Here is a 21,037-nt window from a genome sequence, read left to right as displayed (position 1 = left end):
AGCTGGGAGGAGCATCCAGGCTTTCCGGCTTCTGGTCCCGCCCAGGGCGTCTTTCTCCTGAGCAGGGGCCACGGCTGAGACCACAAAAAGCCCACCAGGCATCTGAATAAAGCAAAACCAAACAAGACATGCAAACCTTTTTCTGCAACCTTCATCCAAGCAACTAAGGGGGGGACTTCAGTGACATTAACCAGATTATTGCCTGAAGGCCGTATGTTCAAATCAAAGAATATCACAAAACACAAACTGATCCAGTTCGGGGTTCTTATACAAAGGAAAAGAGAAACATTTTTAAAGTCAGTTGATACTTTGATAGGCAAAACGCAGAATGCCTTGCTCTCGCCAAAGCTAAATTGTAAGTGTAGCTGAGACTTTTATGATTACCACCATCATTTGTATCTGTAACTCTTAACTCGCTTCTTATGTTACACCCTTCATTGTTTTTCTTACTGGGAAACCAAAAGCAAAACCACGATTTTCTTCTTTCTTTACAGGCAATATATATCCATGTTAGAAAATTTGGAAAATACACCAGCCTATCCAGAATAAAATGAAAAGCCACCTAAAGATGCAAACATACCCATACTTTGGGGTGTTTGAGTGTGTGGGGGGTCAACGAGAAGCACTGGGGACTGGATTTGGACAGGTCATACCTCATCCCAACTCTGGCTCTCCTTCTTGGGATGTCCCTCAGAATGGCTTAGTTCCTTCATGCTTCTCAATCTCCATTACAAAGGGGGGTTATAAAGAGTGCCTGCCTTGTAGAATTGGATGAGGAGATCAAAAGATGTGTGTCGCCTGCTGGCATAGCATTCAGCAGGTTTCATTGAGGACTAATCTGCCAGATGGTGGGTTCAGCTTCATCCGCAAACTTTCCAGTTATCCACAAGGGAGCTGAGATTTGATACCCCACCTAGAACCAAAAGAAAACACATATTTTTATGCCTTTTGCCAGTACTTTTCCCAAAGACAAAATCTCAAATTCGAGATCACAGTATATGTATAATTTTTCATATTTTACTAGAGTATTGTCATACTAATCTTCCTATATAAACACTCAAATATCTGTGGTAGCTGTATAATACTTCAATATAGGGGTGCCTGGGTGGCTCAATTGTTAGGCATCTGCCTTTGGCTCTGGTCATGATCCCAGGGTCCTGGGTTCTTTCCCGCATCAGGCTCCCTGTTCAGTGGGAGGACTGTTTCTCCCTCTCCCACTCCCCCTGCTTATGTTCACTCTCTTGCTGTGTGTCTCTCTTCAAATAAATAAAATCTTAAATAATAATAATAATAATAATAATTCAGTATAGTTTGCTTTAGTAATCCTCAAATATTGGATATATATAATATATAAATAAATATAAATATAAATATATATAAATAATACATAACATTTTTATTTATCAATATGTACGGCATTTTTAGATTTTCCCTTACTTAAAGTAAAATTACTCTGATCAACACATAGGTAGATATTTAAGGTATACATTGCATATTAAAGAATTATTTTCCACATTGTGGGCTTGATCATTTTTCTTTCTTAGTCCAGAACTAGACTGAAGAGAACTTTAGAACTCTACTCCCAGCCCTTATATTGTCAAATAGTCCGAAGCAAACAACCCCAATTTACCTAGGTAAGTCAGTCCATACTTAGAACTCTGAGTGCATTTTGCGTAATCACAGTAATTAAGTCCAGGAAAGCTCACTTAGCACATAACATTTTTTTAACAGAAGTATTTCCCAATGTTTTTAGAAACTAAATATGAGTAAAAAACTATTACAAAGAGATTATTTGAAATTCCGCGTGGGACCCAGCCTTTGTTTCCTCAAAGTTTACCTGCTCACCTGCTCGCCAGATAGCAACAATCAAGTTTCCTACGCCCAGATACCAGAGATGTGTATTTACCAGACTAGTTTATGTAGGCTTTCCAGAAGGCAGGATGAGGGCTGTCTTTGAATTGTAAAAGAGACTGGAGAAGAGGATTAGAGGTGGTCTGTGTTGTAAGATGTGCAAATCGCTTTAAAAATCATGCGGGGACACCTGGGTGGCTCAGTCATTAAGCATCTGCCTTTGGCTCAGGTCTTGATCCTAGCGTCCTGGGATGGAGCCCTGCATTGGACTCCCTGCTGGACAGGAAGCTTGCTTCTCTGTCTCCCACTCTGGCTACTTGTGTTCCCTCTCTTATTGTGTTTCTCTTTTTAAAAAAAGATTTTATTTATTTATTTATTTGACAGAGAGAGAGATCACAAGTAGGCAGAGAGGCAGGCAGAGAGAGAGAGAGGAGGAAGCAGGCTTCCCGCTGAGCAGAGAGCCTGATGTGGGACTTGATACCAGGACCCTGGGATCATGACCTGAGCTGAAGGCAGAGGCTTAACCTACTGAGCCACCCAGGTGTCCAATAAATAAAATCTTAAAAAAAAAAAAAAAAAGGAAAGAAAACGAGAGAAAGAATCATGAAAGTTATCTTTAACCCCTCCCTCTGCCTTGTTTTACAGATTTTGTCAATTTCGTTTTAGTTTCTACCTTCAAATACCTTCCTCAAATCTTTGGTCGCACCACACCCCACAGTTGAGTTGTAGCTTAGACCCATTATCCTGACAATTTAGAAGGCAAACTCACCCAGCCGAAGAACAATGAGCGGCAGGAATCTGACTGAGTGTAAGATCGGGACTTCCTGTCAAAAGACTAAAATGGTTTATTAAAGAGATCACTTAAAGTCCTGGTTAACTGTAATAACATTCCTTAAATCACGTGTTTAGTGTTTTTCAGCAGATGAAAAAAGCAGATGCTTTTAAGTCAGTTGGAATAAGGACAGTTCCCAAAACTGGCCTTCTGTTGGTGCCCTCACTTATACCTATCCCTGTACATTTCCTGGTGAAAAAACTCCTTTTCATTAAATATTCTTACACATTGGTTTGAATGTTTGCAAAATATTTGAGTCAAGGATTGTATCATGATTTATTCTAAGTTCACACATATTTGAAACCTTAGATGTTTTTTTCTAATTCTGGTTTGTTATAAACAATCTGTGGTGGATATAATTCTAGATATAATATTATGAATTCTTATGATTATTTCCTGAGAACAAATTCCTGGGAGAGAAATGCTGACCCAGTGAGTACATGAAATACCTTTCAAAAAATCATGCCAAGGTTCATTGCTACCAATAAATAGCCTGCTATCACATATAGGTATAAAACACACACACACAAATATATCAATGTATAAGCCAGTGAACAGCATGTATTTGCTTACACAGAGACATATTTTATGTGCTTTCCATTTTAATTTTTTATTAATAAAGTAAGTGAGGTTTTATGACTCTCAAATGTTTCACTAGGAAAAAAAGAAGAAAAAGAAATAAAAACCCTGGCTATTCTAATAATAAGTATTTCAGATGAAATTCAGAATATTTTGTCAAATCCCCAATCTCCAAATACCATTCTGGGATTTTAATTGGAATTGTCTTGTCTTTGTGAGTTAACTTGTGGACTATTGACATTTATATAATACTTGGTCTCCATATTGGAGCATCCCATGTTCCACCATATATTAAAGTCTTTTGAAATGTTCTCCAGAAAAAATTTTGTAATTTTTAAAATGGATCCTGAGAAGGTTTATTCTGAGATATTTTACAATTTTGATTTTATGTAAATGGTAGATTTTTGATGTTACAATCTAACTGGTATTGTTGCTCAATAAGAGAATGTTTTTTATGACATTTTAGAACCAGCCATTTTAGAGATTTATTTTAGTAATTCCAGTGAGAGTTTTTTCAGTTAATTCTCATACATTCCAGCTAGACAGTTATTACAAATATAATAATTATGTTTTCTTCTTTCACATATATGTGAATATTTGTATTTTCTTGTCATGTTGCATTTGTTAGCATTTCAAAAACAATGTTACAAAATAACAGCAATTGTTAGAATTCCTCTTCCTGACATTACCAGGAATGTCTCTAGTGTCTTAGAGTTAGGGATGATATTGGCTACTTATTTTATCACAATATATTATTATCAAGCTAAGGAAATGTTCAATTAACATATCTTTGAACATTTACATCAAATATTTTGAGATGAATAGATGGTGCTCCTTTCTAGAGGTACTGATGATATGGCATATTAATTGATTACTTTACATTGAATGATCTTCATATTCATAGAACAAACTGTATCGTGGAACATTAGATACTACTAATATGGTATTGACCTGGTATTCTTTAATGATATAACATTGATTTCCATCTACACACAATCTGTTTTGGTAGTGGGAATTGTCATCTCATGATAACAACTGTAAAACTTTCTATATTTTTCTAATCTCTGGAAAGTAGCAGAAGAAGTATTTATTTCTTGAGGTATATAAGACATATATAATATCAACTAGGCTTTGTGCCTTTGGTTGAACATTAGATGCTGCATTTTGACAAATTTTAAAATTTATTCCTGAGTTATAGGTCAAAAAACTTCCTATGTATTCTCAAATCAATTTGTGTGCTTTAGTTTCTTTGTAGAAAATAGTTTAACAAAGTGTTTAAATTTGTAACCACTGAGTTGAAATGTTTTCTTATAAGTGGTTTCTTGGTTTCTCTCATTGATATGATTTTTTATTTCTATATAGATTTTCCATCTTTCTTCTAAATCACAGAGATCTTTTCAAGAAACTGTTCCCAGACTTTATTGATATTTTGAAAGACCTATTTCAGATTAACCAATTTTTCCTACTTTGCTACTTCATTAATTTCTGCTTTCATCTTTTAAGTTCTGTTCTTTTTTTTTCATGATTCATTTAAATCTGTGACTTACTGATCTTTATTTTTTTTAAATAACATGTTTAATAATCACTAATAAATCACTTTAAGTTTTTCTCTACCTCTCTAATATGGACCTTCCTACCTAAAAATACAAATTCCAGGTAAATATTCCATTTAAACTTTTACCCACTGTATTTTGATAATTACTCTGCACTGTCTCGACACCACTTCAGTCTCCCTGTAGTCTGACTTCTGTCACTAAATTTAGGAGAAGGGTGAACTTGAAGGAAATGGTTGTAGAATTATTATCATCACTTTAAACATGTAGGGAATTGGTCAGAGTCTTTCATTTCTCCAGTTTTTAAAAGTCTCTGTCTTGAAGCATGGGTAAGTAAACACCAGAAATAAAAGACCCAGGAATTATGGAAAAGAGTGTATTTCACTAGTTTCTTTTCCTTTGATTGGACTGTATTCCTTGACTGGTTATTCACATTCACAATACCAGCCTTCTTTTTCCTTTCCAAGATTTACATGCTAAAAAATATAATTATTGGGTTAGAAATATGTCTTATCCTAAATTTTTCATCTTTTAAGAAAATGTTTATACTGGGTTTTATTATTTGAAGGAAGACTATTCCAGAAAGACAGAAAAACAAATGTTTCTTTCAGGTAAAGGGAAGTACTTAGGAGAAAAAAGGAAGTACGTAAGAGAAAAAGGTAAGAAGCAAGAGTTGGAAAACTCAGTGCAGTCTGGGTGAAAACGGGATGGGAGGGGAGATTGTGCCCTTCTGGGTTATGTCACACCTAGGTAGCTTTCAATGCATTTTCAGAGCACAAAGCCACTGTCTTAGCAGGTGTGGTACCTGCAGCACAGGTATAGTTCTCTTGACCTCGAATATTTTTTGTTTTCCCATATTATGATCCAGTCCCAAGACAGATGTTAATTTTCACTCTGACTTGCAAATCCTTGCTTAGTTTGGGAGATGGGGAGCCTGATTCCTAGTCTTCCAAATACTAAGTGTCGATGATATCTATCTCAAAGCTCCGAAGCAACTGCAAACATGATGGGGGGTTCATTCCTAATTCAATCAGATTTTTAGCTCCTACAAATGTATCTGATAAATTTCTAAGTTCCTCATGAAACCTAGCCTCATCTCTCCCCATTCCTCATCAGAAATCACCTATTGCCTAGGAGAACAGAATTGAGAAAGGACCTCATCCTCACAGCTTTATTTTCCATTTCTTTGTTTTCTATGTTCACTCCAATGAAGGACCTTCATGAGAGAGCAGTGATTTAACTTTCTCAATCCCTATAACGTCTTCAGTGCTTGAATTAGTGCCTATTACATAGCAAGTGATCAACAAATATGTATTGAACAAATAAAAAATGGTGTCCTTGTTTACAGTAGATTATTTTTATGCAAACGCCCTGATCATCAGGAAAACAAAGTGTATTTGTACTAAATAAAACATCATAGAGTTTTGCAAAAGGATTTCAAATTTTTAGTTGCTCTTTAACTTTTATTTTATTGGATTGCTTTGAATTTTTATTTTATTGGATTGCGTTGACTATTTAGTTTGACAGTCTGTATTTTCAATTATAAGCCTGGTGAGGGCAAGGATTTTTGGCTTCCATAATTACTTTATTGGTTTTCCTTTTTCAGGATCCCTGTGGCTCTGCACTATCTGAAAAATCTGTTGTGTCATTTAAAAGAGAATGTGACCTTGTTCATTCATTCCAGTCAAGGAAAGGGAACAGGTTTCAGCTCAAAAATAATCAGTAACCTGTACAGAACTTTCCAACAGTTCTCTGCACATACAAAGTTTCCCAAAACTAGAGCAACCCAAAGATACACTAAGTTGCTGTTTGAGCTTTTGTGAATGTAGTAAGAACAACTTCCTTCCTGTGTGAGAAGAGGGACTCCCTAAATGTCCCTTTATTTATTTTCCAGCTGTAAATTTCCAGGATACTTGATTGAATCACTACCAGTAATATATTTCGTATCCCCCAAAAGGTAGGGAACTGTACAACAAATGTAAAACTTGCCACATATTTTAAAGAGGTTTCAATCTGATTGAAGAGTTCAATATTAGATGTAAGAAGAAGATAAAAGAGAATGCAAGGCAAGACTTAAAGGAGGGGATCTCTGGACATAGTATTGTTTGGTGCTATCATTTCCCATAGCAACACAATCAAAGACAGTTAAAATGGCTTCTCTAGGCCAGCTGAATGTTCTCTGTTACATAGATCCATGTCTTCTGGTTACAAGGGCTCTAAGTTGGGCTTTGAGAAGTCAACAATGTGGATTCAGAGAGGAAGGTAGACCCTAGTCAATAAAAGACCTTGGTTGCGAAGAGTCTTATAGAGGTAGATCTACGAATCCTCAGTGAGGAGTGCAGCAGGCATTCCCAGCTTAGAGCAGTCATAAAGTTCTACAGCTTTGCTCACTCATGGGATTATATGCTGAGGAGGAAATGTCACTGAATTGGGAGATGAGCATTGAAATCCACAAACAACCCTTTCAATGTAGCACGATCTCTTATTTAATATATAGTTTCTTTCACTCATTTCTGCCCTTTGAGGCGCTAATAATTATTCCCACTTTACAGATGAGGGCAGAAAACATGAATATTCTGAGAATATAGCCGTCTCACACACACACTAGCAGCTTAACTAAAACAGCTGGAATTGTGAGAGGAGTTCAGTGCTGAAATTCAAGATTGAAGAATTATACCAACGTGGAAAGACTATATATATATATATGACTCTGTAACTGTTTTCAGGCATATTGGAGAAACAGAGACCTTTGAATAACCCCTGTGGTGGAAAGACTCTAGGATAGCTTCCAATGACACTGCTTCCCACCGTTCATGCTCTTGCGTAACCCCTTCCCTTTGAGTAGAGGTTGAATCTACTTATTCTCTTCTTATGAGTAGAATACAGTAAAAGTGATGAGCTGTCATTTCTGAGTCATGGCACTGTGACTTCTTTTTCATTTTCTCTGACTCTCTCAGATAAGCTTGCTCTTAGAGTTTGCTCTGGAAGTAGCCAGGTGCCATGTTGTGTGTGACTCTCCAAAGAGGCTCAGGAGGCAGCCCATGTTGGGCAACTAAAATGGAGTGGATGATAATGTGCTAGAAAATAAGAATAAAACATAGAAAACTGCCTAAATAATTAGGACGATTCTTTCTGAATTTTCAACTACAAGGGTGCTTTTTTCTTTTCCCTATGGGAACCATAGACAACTAGCCTTGCCTGGGACCTCATTGTCCACATGAAAAATGCCCAGTCCTTCTAGTGGCACACATTAGACCCTCCTGCACATCCCTGCTGCCTCTGCAGATTCATCTTTTGCCAACTCTTCCTCAAATTTCATCTTGGAGCTCTCCAAATGCATCAAAGTCTGTGAACACCTCTTGTGCTTCCACAGATGACATTGCATTCCAGGAAAGTTCTTTACCACCTTCTTCGTAACTCCTCAGTGACCTTTTATGATTCTGCTGAAGCATCACACCATCCAAGAAGATGAACAGGTGTAAATGGCAATTGTAGAACATTCCATGATATGGTGACGTGATCTTTTCACAGATCTTTCTTAATGCCCATCCTCATTGTAGACACTGAACTGAACTGCCCACCATTTGAATTTTTTTGTGTAGCAACCAATTTTTACCTTTGTTCTTAGTTAACCAGAAGCTTATAAGGCTGCCTTTAGAGCTTGAGGTCAGGATGAGATTAGACCAGATATGCTGAGTCTCTATCATCCATGTCAAAACCAGGTCATCTCAACATTTTCATAGCTTTACAGAGATGAAGGTATGGTTTCTGTGTGTCTCTTCAAAAATGTTTCAATGTTCAAAGCCCTCCATGGGTTCTTTTGGGATCTGTAGAGCTCCTTGTGAGACGCTCTAGTTGCTAGTTTTCTTCTCAGAATCTATTTGCCTTTTGTGAATTAGAAAGCAAAAACAAAATTAAAAACCTATATGTAGGCTTCTTTCATATATACCTTGAGTGAGTTCTCAGAAGTGTTGTAGCGATGTTTTCCAACATATGGAAGCCTCTGTGGTAGGGCTTGTTGTTGGTATTAGTTTCAGTAAAACACAATTCCAGCTACTGTGTCTGCATACCCCTATGGCACACCTGCAAGATTAAACAGGGACATGTCATGGTTCTTTACCATTTTTATTTAGCAAAAGACTAATAGTATGTTAGAAAAAAAGAAGATGATGGCCAAAATGTTCCTAGAAGTGGGGCAGACTTTTAGGGATGGACAAGACATCAGAGATTGCTTGGTACAATACCTTATTTTTCCCTACGGTAAGGGAAGATCAAAAAAAGTAGTGTAGTCCCAGTCCACCCAGCTGTCCATTAGCTGTGCTGACAGTGACCTCAAACCCCAAGTCCCAGCCAAGAGCTCTGTGCATCATATTACCAACTTTCTCCCATTGCCCAGCACTTGGTCTGCATGAAAATAAAAATGTAGTGGGAACTGAGGCAAATGAATAATTTTCTGTTTTATCAGCAAAAGCAAATTGCCTCAATTTTGCTCCAACTCTGAATATTTGGGACCAGGAATATTTTTCCTTTAACATGCAGACATTAGCCTCAAGCCCTGCTTCCTTTTGTCTGTTTAGGAACCCACACACCAGATTTTGGGGTCAAGCAATGTGTTGCATTTGCATGAGGTTGCACTGGCTCACATTTTCTCTGGGATCCTGCCTTCTGTTCTTGCCATATCCCTTTTGTTTATGAAATCATGGAGCACACTACAGCATGCAGTTAAGCCTGCTGACAGAACAGAAATTGAATCAATCCCTGGGAGCAATAGATTCAAACCCTGGGAACCTCCAGCCTATTCTGGCAGCTGCTAGCGAGGCTTATGCTGTACATGCCTCCCAGGGATTTCCCTGGGACATTGCTTTTTAAGAGAAACATTTATAAAAACTACCCACTGTGCAAATCTAACATCAGTTACTGGTTTTCATATGACTTGTAAGAGCGTGGCACAATTCTATGAAGAGAAAGCAGTGACTGTCCCGTAAAGAGACGTGCTAAGGGAAATAGGGCTCTGAGCAATCAATAAGAAAACCTGGAGACGGCTGTCTGCTGGAGACAAGAGTACTGGGGTTTTCATGATTCTTCCTTGGCCTCCTCTTTCCTCTGCTAGTGAGAAATCAGCCCACGTGGCAAGATTCTAAGTATCCGTGGAATCTTATTTTTCAAGATATTTTAGGTATCTAAAAAGCAAGTAAAGGAAATATGAACATATTCAAATGAGAGGAACAAAACAAATAATAAAGAAATGTGTGGAAGCATTTTTAAATGGATGCAAAGCAATGTAATAATATTGGACCATATTATACGTATTAAGTGAAAATAAGTACATTAAAAATTAATGATCATTTCTACTCAAGTAAGAGTGCAGTTAAATCAGAGCCCTAATTCATTGGTTTGAGTTGGTATATACTTCTATCAGTACTTTGGAAAGCAAGCTACCAATATACTGAGAAAAACTTAGAAGCATTTATAATTGATACTTTGATCAATTGATGCATTTGATGCAATTTGATGCAATCGATCAATTTGATCAATTGATGCTTTGATCCAGAAATACACTAGTATATTTTTATCCTCTACCAAATAGATGAGCTAAACACAAAGACACTTTATTTCATTTATTTACAATATAGTATTTATATAGGATACTTTTATAATTGGGATGATTAGAGTCTGCCTTAATGTCCTGCAGAAAAAGAACAAGTAAATTTTTTTTTTAATCTGATACTTCATGGTAGTGTCAAACAAACATTGTTAACACTGTATTGCATGTTATGAGGTGCAGAATAGTTTTTCATTCTTCACTTCAATTTTCCCATATAAAAATCCCCTGAGGGGGGAAAAAAAACTTATTCCAATTTTTTAGATGTAGAAAATTCAGCTCAGAAATTAAGTAACTTGGCCAACATCACCAAAAGCTAGAGGTGGAATTTGCAGACTCTACTTCTGGTTATTCCCAGGGACATGGAAATAACTTGGAAGGCACTTATGGATCCAGAAAAGTTCATTGCCAAGGAAGTGTGGGGAAGGGGTAGAGGAAGGTGCATCGCAGCATTTCATAAGTGTTAGGCAACCAGTGGGTTATTTATCTAGGGTGGATAAATATCTAGGGTGGTAAAGGAAATTTTGATGCAAGAAGACCTCATAGGGACTCCTGTCCTAAATCGGCAGGTCTGGAAACCAGCAGGAATGAGAGTAGAGGTGAGCGGGGAGTGAACATTAAAGGAGATGATCACAGAACACTCAAGAGAGAGGATGACTTGTTGACAGTTTAATTTGGGTCTTGTCTTAGTTCATTCAGGATGCTATAATAAATTGCCACAGACTAGGTGATTAAATAGCAAATCTTTGTTTCTCACAGTTCTGGTGGCTGGAAGTCCAGTATCCATGTGCTGGTGAGGGTCATCTTTCGTTCCTGGTTAGGGAATGGCCATCATCACATCTTGAATACCTCCGAAAGACCCGGCCTCCCATTGCTATCATATTAGGGCTATGGTTTCAACATATGAGTTTTGAGGAGATACAAACATTTAGTTCACAAGTTAGTCACCACAATCTATTCATCCTTCCCTGATAATTGAGTTGACAGTGGACACGTGGAAGACCACATTTCCCAGCCACCTTCTCAGGGGTGAGAGTCAAAGTGGAAGATCTCCCTAATGAAGCGTGAGCATACATGATGTGTGTGTCTTCAGGTGTAAGCCTTATAATGGAGGATGTGGCTTCTCCCCACTTTCCTTTCACACAGGTTGAAACCCAGGCAGAATGGAACCACACAAATATTAGGGAAGGATGACCAAGAGGAGCAGTCTTCCTGGCGCCTGACTAAAGACTTTCCTGGCTAAAGACTCACCTAGTCATTAGCAAGAGAAATGTATCACTTTATTTCCTAAGATACTATATATTTTTTAAGAATTTTAGCAACTTTGCCTTGTCCCAATGAATGTAAGAAATCACTGACATTGACATCATATTCTTACACCAATAAGATGCTTTGATTTCTGGTTGAATATTGCAAGGTAAATGTGACTATTCTTATATTATAGATGAAGAAAATATTCTCAGGCGGGGTTATCTGACTTGACCCCGGTTATGCAAGAGACATAAATGGTGTGGGAAAATGTCGTGGGGAGGAGTGGAATCTTGAGTATTTTGTCAAAGCCTGACTAAACCATTCATTAGAATAGAATCTTTAATCTTGCAAAGCCTCATTTCCTTATTCCACAAAATGGGGTAATGACAGAACCTGTCTTACAGGGTTTGGTGATGATTAAATGAGATAATACATCTAAAGTGCCTGGAATATAGTAAGAGTGTGGTAAGTGCTGAGATCTATATTCCAGGACCAGCTAGTGATTGAGAAAAGATTCAGGCTCAATTCTCTAAAGCTCAAAAACTCATAATTTTGTCACCAGGGAGCAAGCTCTGGTGCCCAGATACGGTTCTCTTTTGTGCTGCTAGTTACATGCCTTTAGAGTGTGTATTTCCCTTCTTTCCACACCCAGGGATGCTCTAATTCTGGTGTATCTTGTGAAGCCATTGGCTTGATATTACATCTGCCACTGAAACTAACAGTGGTCGTAAAGAAATACAGCTTCTTGCCATTAGAATGACTTTTCTCTGCATCCAGGGGAAGATGTTTCATCCCTTTAATGCACAATGCAGTTATATAGGTCCTCCAGTCAAAATACTCCAAAATGCATATTTAAAAAAAAATAGTTAAGATGTCATACTTTTCCCTACTGTGCATTAGAGCTAAATGTGCAGCAGAATTTTCTCTTTGTTTTCCTGTTCTGAGGTTACTTCTCTCTATTCCTAAGTAACCATCTGTTAGTTGTTTTTTGTTTTTTGTTTTTTTTCCCTTCAACGAAACCAAAGTGGCTATGTTAAGACCTGCATATCTTAAGGAATTCACTTCTAAAAACACAGATATATTTGCCTGATAACAGTTACCCATTTTACGTTTAGTTCTTTCCTTTCTTAACATAATGCTTATCATTATTAGTTAGAAAAAAATCAGTAAGTCCTCATAGTTTTCTAGGACAGCCCTATCGAATAGAACTTGCTACAGAGATGGAAGTATTTTTCATCTATGCTCACCAATATGGTAGCTACCAGTCACACATGGCTCTTGAGTACTTGAAATGTGGCTTGTGTGACCAAGGAACTGAATTTATAATTATAACATATTTAATTTTAATTAATTGTAATTTAAATGACAACATGTAGCTAGTGGCCATTGTATTAACAGGATGTTTCTAAAATTTAGATGCACACTGTCCAATAGAAATATAACATGAGCCGCATATGTACTTGAAAATGTTCTAATACCCACATTTAAAAAGTCAAAGAGATAGAGAGAGCGAGAGAGAGATGAGGGCAAAATTTTAATGATTTATCTTTTTATCATGTCATCACACCCTCTTGTAAAATAAAATAAACACATGGTTAATATTTCACTAATGAGATGACTAACTTTTTTTCATACCGAGTCTTTGGAAATCTCTTGGATATTTTATAATTTCAATACATCACAACTCACACTAGCTGGATTTCAAACACTCACCAGACACATTTGGCTAGTAGCTACCAGGATAGGACAGTTCTATCTCATTAAAATTATACATATATACACATATATGTATGTAAATGTATACATATGTATACATATATGTATACATTTATATACATAAAATTATATATAATTTATATAATTATAAAATTATAGTGGTACAGGTCTGTCTTGTTCATCAATAAATCCCTTGTTCTCAATACTGCTGGCCTATAACATGTCTTTAATCAGTATGTGTTTATTGACTTCTGTTCATAGTGATCAATTCTCTGAATTCACAGGTAAACCAGACTGCTTACAAAAATACAGTCAGGTCTTATACTAGTTCTCCCATTTAGGGTTAAATCTATTTTATTTTTACTAGTACAGGTCTTCCTTGACTTACGATGCTGTTCCATCCCAATACACCCATTTTAAGCTGAAAATACCATTCCAAGAGGGAAATGTACTTCCTACATCTAACCAACTGAACACCATAGTTTGGCGTAGCCTACCTTCAACATGCTTAGAATATTTGCATTAGCCTAGAGTTGGGCAAAATCATCTAACACAAAACCCATGTGTAACAAAGTGTTGAATATCTCATGATTTATTGAATGCTGTACTGAAAGTGAAAAACAAAATAACTATATGGATACATAACAGTTGTAAGTGTACAGGTTGTTTATCCTCATGGCAGTGTGGCTGGCGGGAGCTGTGGCTCTCCGCCCTTGATTAGCATCATGAGAGAAGATCATACAGCACACTGCGAGCCCAGGAAAAGATCAAATTTCAAAATCTGCCATACTGTTTCTAACTGGATGCATATAGCTTTCACACCACTGAATGGTCAAAAACAAAAAACAAAACAAAACAAATAACAAACAACAACAAAAACATAAGTAGGACCATCATCTGTTGGGGACTGTCTGTACCTAACAAGTGTTACAAGTTTTCATGGACATCATCCAGGAAATGCTTTAGAACAGAAATCAACCAACTTGTTGTGTAAAGGGCCAGATAGTAAATCTTTTAAACTTGTAAGTTATAGAGGCTCCATGGGTAACTACTCAATTGCTGCAATTGAGCAAAAGCAGCCACAGACAACATAGAAATGAATGTGCATGTCTGAGTTCCTATAAAACTTTATTTATAAAAACAAGCAGCATACAGCTATCAGGATTGGCCTCCCAGGGCTATATTTTGCCTACCTCTGCTTTAAACTACGTTTTGATTTATTTTGTCTGTAACACTTCTAATATGGTAATACATTAATCAGACATGCTCAGTATATAAATATTTACTAAACTTGAGGAGAAAATACCATTTTTTAAAACTGCAAGTTCATGCAGTTATTTATTTGTGCTTGAAACATTTATCACCCATTTAAATGGCTCCATCCTCACCTTTGAACTTTGATGGATACATAGTAAGTGATTAACAAATGTTTAATCAGTAATAAATGGATTTCATGGTTGGATGAGGGACTGATGGAATCCAAGAAGACTTTCAAGAGGTGGTGACATTTAAAATGAGTATTACAGGGCGCCTGGGTGGCTCAGTGGGTTAAGCCGCTGCCTTTGCTCAGGTCGTGATCCTGGGGTCCTGGGATCGAGTCCCACATCGGGCTCTCTGCTTCGGCAGGGAGCCTGCTTTCCCCTCTCTTTCTCTGTCTGCCTCTCTGCCTACTAGTGCTCTTTTGTCTGTCAAATTTTTTTTAATTAAATACAAATAAATAAATAAATAAAATGAGTATTACAAATAACTAGGAGTACAGTGGAGAAATCTGACGACCATTTTCAGCCAGGTGATCAAGGTTAGCACCAGGAACCATAAATCATGTCGATAATGCATATTCTTGAAGTGATCTGATGAAAATAGTGTTTGATCTCTCTTTTCCCTCCCAATAACTCATAACTTGAGTCTTATCATGGAAAAATCATAGGTAAATACCAACAGAGGAAAATCCTATAAAATACCTGACCAGTACCCCTTAAAGTGTCAAGGTCATCAAAACCAAGAGAAGTCTGAGAAACTGTCACTATGATGAAAAGTCTGGGAGGACATGACAACCAAGTGTAATGTGGTGCCATATATGGGATCTTGGGAGAGAGAAGGGACATTCCATGAAAAGTAAGGAAATCTGAATAAAGTATGAACTTTTGTTAATAATGATATACTAATATTTGTTCATTATCATTAGTGATAAAGCTGTCATACTAATTACTGTAAGTTCTTAATAATGGGAAAATTTGGGTGTGAGATACATTGAAACACTCTGTACTACCTGCCTAACTTTTCTGTATATATACAAATGTTCTAAAATATATGCCTGGGGGCGCCTGGGTCGCTCAGGGGTTAAGTTTCTGCCTTCAGCTCAGGTCATGATCTCAGGGTCCTGCAATCGAGCTCCACATAGGGCTCTCTGCTCGGCAGGGAGCCTGCTTCCCCCCGACCCCCGCCTGCCTCTCTGCCTACTTGTGATCTCTTTCTCTCTGTCAAATAAATAAATAAAATCTTAAAATATATATTATATAAAATATATATTATATATATACACACGCACATATATGTGTGTATATATATATATATATGCCTGGGTGACTCAGTCGGTTAAGTTTCTGCTTCGGTTCAGGTCATGATCCCAGGGTCCTGGGACTGAGCCCCAAGTTGGACTCCAGACAGAGGGAAGTCTACTTCTTCCTCTCCCTCTGCCCCTCCCCACCACTTGGGCTCTCTCTCTCTCTCTCTCTTAAATAAATAAATAAATAAAATCTTTAAAAAAATAAATAAAAAACAGATACCAGCCAGCACAACTGGAGTCTTAATTGCAATCAACAAACGAACAAATAAATAAATGAATAGATAAACAAACCAAAATAAGCAAGATTTACCAGAAATAAGAAAAGCACACAAATTCCAGCTAGAATGAACAGCATGGACAAAGGCATAAAGATGGCATATTCCATTTTACTTCTTACTACAGGGAGGGAGAAAGATGGAAGATGTTAAAGGGGGGTGGGGTAAACATGATTAAAATTGTATCTTATAACTGAGAAGTGGTGACCAGATTAGAACCAGAGGCAATTATTAGGGGGCTGTGAAACTGATAGTAGGGATTTCCTATATTTGTTTTTGTAATGGGGTAATATTTGTAACATTAATCTGTTTTTGACTATTTAAAACTAACTTCTAGGCTGAACCATTTTTTACACTGACAGAGAGATCCCAGAAGAACTTAGATCAAAATCAATTTATTCTAAATGTTTTCCCTTTTTTTTTCCTTTTAATTAATTCATGGTGTGGTAACGATATTGAGAGTGAAGGGTTTCAGTTTCGAGAGCTGTTCTAGGGAACTTGGCATGAAGTTTATACTGTAAATACCAATTATGACTGTTACTATCCCCATGTTACAGATAAGTAAACAGAGGTACAGACTAATTATGTTACTAGTCCAAGGCCTATGAGTAAGAATTTAAACCTTGATACAACTCGGTACTATCATCACCATAATAAGTATTATGAATAAAACAATACTCCCTTGTTTAAGTGAGAGATGATTTAATACTACTTTTGCTTTAAGGATTCTCATTAAGGGCTAAAGAACCCACATGGAGTTGTGAAAAGGAAATGCATCTAATCTAGGATGCAGAGCCGACACTCTACAAACCACTCAGGAGATTTTGAAAAGTTGGCCTTCTGGGTTGCTGGATGGTTCCAGTTTATCTGTGTTGGTTGCATTACCACAGAATTGGAAAGCACCTACGTGTAAAAAGCTAATTCTTAGGTATTGAAGCAAGTGCATTAGTTTCCTGTGGTTGTGGACACAAATCACCACAAAAATGATGGCTTCAAAAAATGGAAATTTATCTCTGAAACTTGGAAGTCAAAAAATCCAAAATCATAGTGTTGGTCAGGCTGCACTTCTACTGAAGGTTCCAGAGGAGTTTCTTTCCTTGCCTCTTCTGGCTTTAAATGGCACTGGGTGGCTTGGGACTGAAAAATCCTAATCTTTGCTTCCATTTTCATACGGTCTTATCGTTTTCTCTCTGTATCCTTGATAAGTCTCTTATTAGGACACTTGTCACTCGAAGTAGGGCCCACCTTGATGACCCAGAATGAGTTCGTCTCCAGGTCCTTAACTTAATTGCATCTGAAAATACTCTTTTTCCAAATAAGGTGATGTTCATGGGTTCCCAGAATTAGGACATATTGTTTTGGGACCACCATTTAAACAAATTCAACCAAAAAATTCATCCAAGATTTCATGATTCTATGAATTCCAATTTTACTTTTAAAAAGCAGGATTGAGGGGTGCCTGGGTGCCTCAGTTGGTGAAGTACCTGACTCTTGATTTTGGCTTGTCATGATCTTAGGGTCATGATATTGAGCCGTGTTGGGCTCTACGCTCAACATGGAATCTACTTGAGATTCTCTCTCTCCACCTGCCTCCTCCCTTCACTTTCTCTAAGTAAATAAATAGATAAATAAAATATTTTTAAAAAATAAATAAAAACAGGATTGCTGGAAAAAGCATCTGCCCTCTTCATACCTTGTGGCAATAAATACCACCATTCATGCTCTAGACACTGCCCTACTCATGATTGCATTGTGTACTGGGATATTGGTCATAATTTTGAATGACTTTGCCATACTTTACATTACATTCAAGCTAGAAATTTTGCTCATGGTTGTAACCAGAATGCAGAGCTCTTATTCTTTCTACCTCAGCTGCAGATTCCGACCCACAGTGTGGAGATCCCTAAAGATCTGATAAGGCAGCAAGAAGAATCCAGAAGCTATTTCCTATGTTCAGTTAGAGACTAACTGAAATTGTCCATTTTCCTAGACACAAGAGGTACAGGATAACCAAGATGTCAAGCTCTTCTGCTTTTGACTGGAATCAAATGATAGGAGTAAAGTCACAATGACTTTCCTCCTGAGATCCTAAATGGTGACTGGCAGTCATGTAGATGCTGTGTTTGTTTATTTCAAAAAAGAAAAGACTGGTCAGAGTTGTCCAAGTTACTCTGCGCACATGTACTCTGCCATGTACTTAGCAGAAACTACTATATGTTGGGGCAGAGAGGACAGAGAGAGAGGCCATAAGATAAGTAATAATAACGTCTATTGCTCACTCATGCATCATATTCAAACACAATTTCATAAACTATCTGGATAAGTACTCTTCTCTCACTATCTGTGTCTTGTAATGCCAGTGATTTAAGATACCAAAAAGTAATGGCTCCATACACTAAAGATTGAAGACTTCTACGATAAGGACATTTTTAGTTAGCCTCACTTCCAATTATTTTGATAAAGATATATTAATTTTATCTTGTAAGTCAGTAAGGGTAGAAGATTATCATGGGGATCTAATTTAAATATGCAAAGACAAACTTAGAGGTAGGAGTCCATATATGTCTCTGTTCTAAGGGCTACTGAGCAGCAATTCTATCATCAAAAACATTGGAGAAAGATGGCCATCAGATGATAAGAACAGAGATTCACAGGGACTGCTTAGTGATGAATCTCAATGGCTTTCTGATGATGCACAGCCTAAGATGCAGACCTTACAGCATGTGAAAGAAGGGACCTTGAATCTCTGACTGTTACTTTACTCAAAAACAGGGAGTTTATCAGAGGTCTAAGCAAACCTGGGGTTTCAGACATGTACCATTTCCATTCCACCTCAACAATTACTGTAATCCCCTATCTCTGACTCATCATGGCTGTTATGCAATTTTCCCAGGATGTTGGAGACTTTACTTTCAACTCTGATGTGAAAATTTGTCATATCAAGAAGATTGCAACAGCATGGCTCTTTAGGACACTTGTCTCATCTCTCTGCATTGGGAAGCTCTGCAAAGTAGCATGAATCTGTACTTTAAAATGAGGTGTCTGTAGCTGTGACTCCATGGCATGAAGTTGCTGAGGGTTGGTGATTGTCAACCAGTTAATTTGATACTGACAACACAAACAGACATTCCATCCCAAGGTGAGAGGAGTCAGCTTCACATTTCCCTTTAAATAACAGGTTTATTGACATGTAATTCCATATCATCCAGTCTACCAGCTTACTGCATACCATACAGTGGTTTTTAGCCTATTCACATGTTTGGTATTTCAGAACATTCTTACCACCCCTAAAAGAAACTTTATAAACATTAGCAGTCACTTCTTATCCTTCCTGTTCCCAGCCCTGGACAATTGCCAATATAGTTTCCATCACTATGGATTTGCCACATTTCATTTATACGGAATTACATAATATGTGACCTTTTTTGTCTGGCTTCTTTCACATAGCATGGAACTTTCAAGGTTCATCTATGTCATACAAATATCATAACGTTATTCTTTTTAATGACTGAGTAACATTCCATTATGTGTCTACAGGCATAACTCAGAGATATTGCGGGTTTGGTTCCAGGAGCACTTCAGTGAAGCAAATATTGCAGTAAAGCCAGTCAAATGAATTTTTTGCTTCCCAGTGCATATGAATGTATGTTTAACTATAGTCTATTGAACATACAAGAGAATTATGTCTAAAAAATGATGCACATACCTCAACTTAAAAGTACTTCCTTGCTAAAAAATCCTACCCATTATCTAAACTTTGAGTGAGTCATAATCCTTGTGTTGGTGGAGGGTCTTGTGTCAGTGGTGATGGCTGCTGACTGATTAGGGTGTTAGTTGCTGGAGATGGGAGTGGGTATGCCAATTTCTTAAACTAAGGCAACAATAAAATTCTCCACATTGATTGACTTTTCATTTCACAGATGATTTTCTGCAGCAGGGAGTGCTGTTTGACCCCTAATAGATCTTCTTGCAAAATGGAAGCTAATCCTTTCAAACCTACCCCTGATTTATCAATTAAGTTGACATAATATTCTAAGTGCATTGTTGTCATTTAAATAATCTTCATAGCATCTTCATGAGGAGTAGACTTCATCTCATGAATCCACTTTCTTTGCTTGTCTCTAAGAAGTGATTTTTGCTTAAAAAAAAATGTTGAAACTTTGTCACTAGATTGAGGCAATTCAACTCCATTTTCAGGTTCCATTTCTGATTCGAGTTCTTTTGTTGTTTCTACTGTAACTGCAGTTACTTCCTCCACCGAAGTCTTAAACTCCTTGACCCATGAAGACTGGAATCAACTTCTTCCAAACTCCTGTTCATGTTGATAGTCTGACCTCTTCCCAGGAATCACCAATGTTCTTACTGTCTCCTAGAATGGTGAATCCTTTTCAGAATATTTTCAATTTACTTGCTCAGATCCATCAGAAGAATCACTATCTATGGCAGCTATAGCCTTATGAAATGTATTTCTTCAAGAATAATACTTGAAAGTCGAAATTACTTTTTGATCCATGGGCAGTAGAATTAATGTTGTGTTGGCAGGTATGAAAGCAACATGGGTTTCATTGTCAATCTCTATCAGAGCTCTTGAGTGACCCGATGTTTTTCCAGTGGGCAATAGGTCTTGACAGTGGTCTTAAAACATTTGGTAAACTGTGTTACAAACAGATATGCTACCATCCAGGCTTTGCTGCTTTATTTATAGAACACAGGAACAGTAGATTTAGCATAATTCTTAAGAGCCTTAAGGATTTTCTAATGCTAAATGAGCACTGGCTTCAACTTAAAGCCAGCAGCAGCATTAGCCCCTAA

This window comes from Meles meles, chromosome 6 (assembly GCF_922984935.1).
Source record: "Meles meles chromosome 6, mMelMel3.1 paternal haplotype, whole genome shotgun sequence".
In the NCBI taxonomy this organism is placed as follows: domain Eukaryota; kingdom Metazoa; phylum Chordata; class Mammalia; order Carnivora; family Mustelidae; genus Meles; species Meles meles.
The sequence above is the reverse complement of the archived record's forward strand: the minus strand, read 5'-3'. Positions refer to the sequence as shown.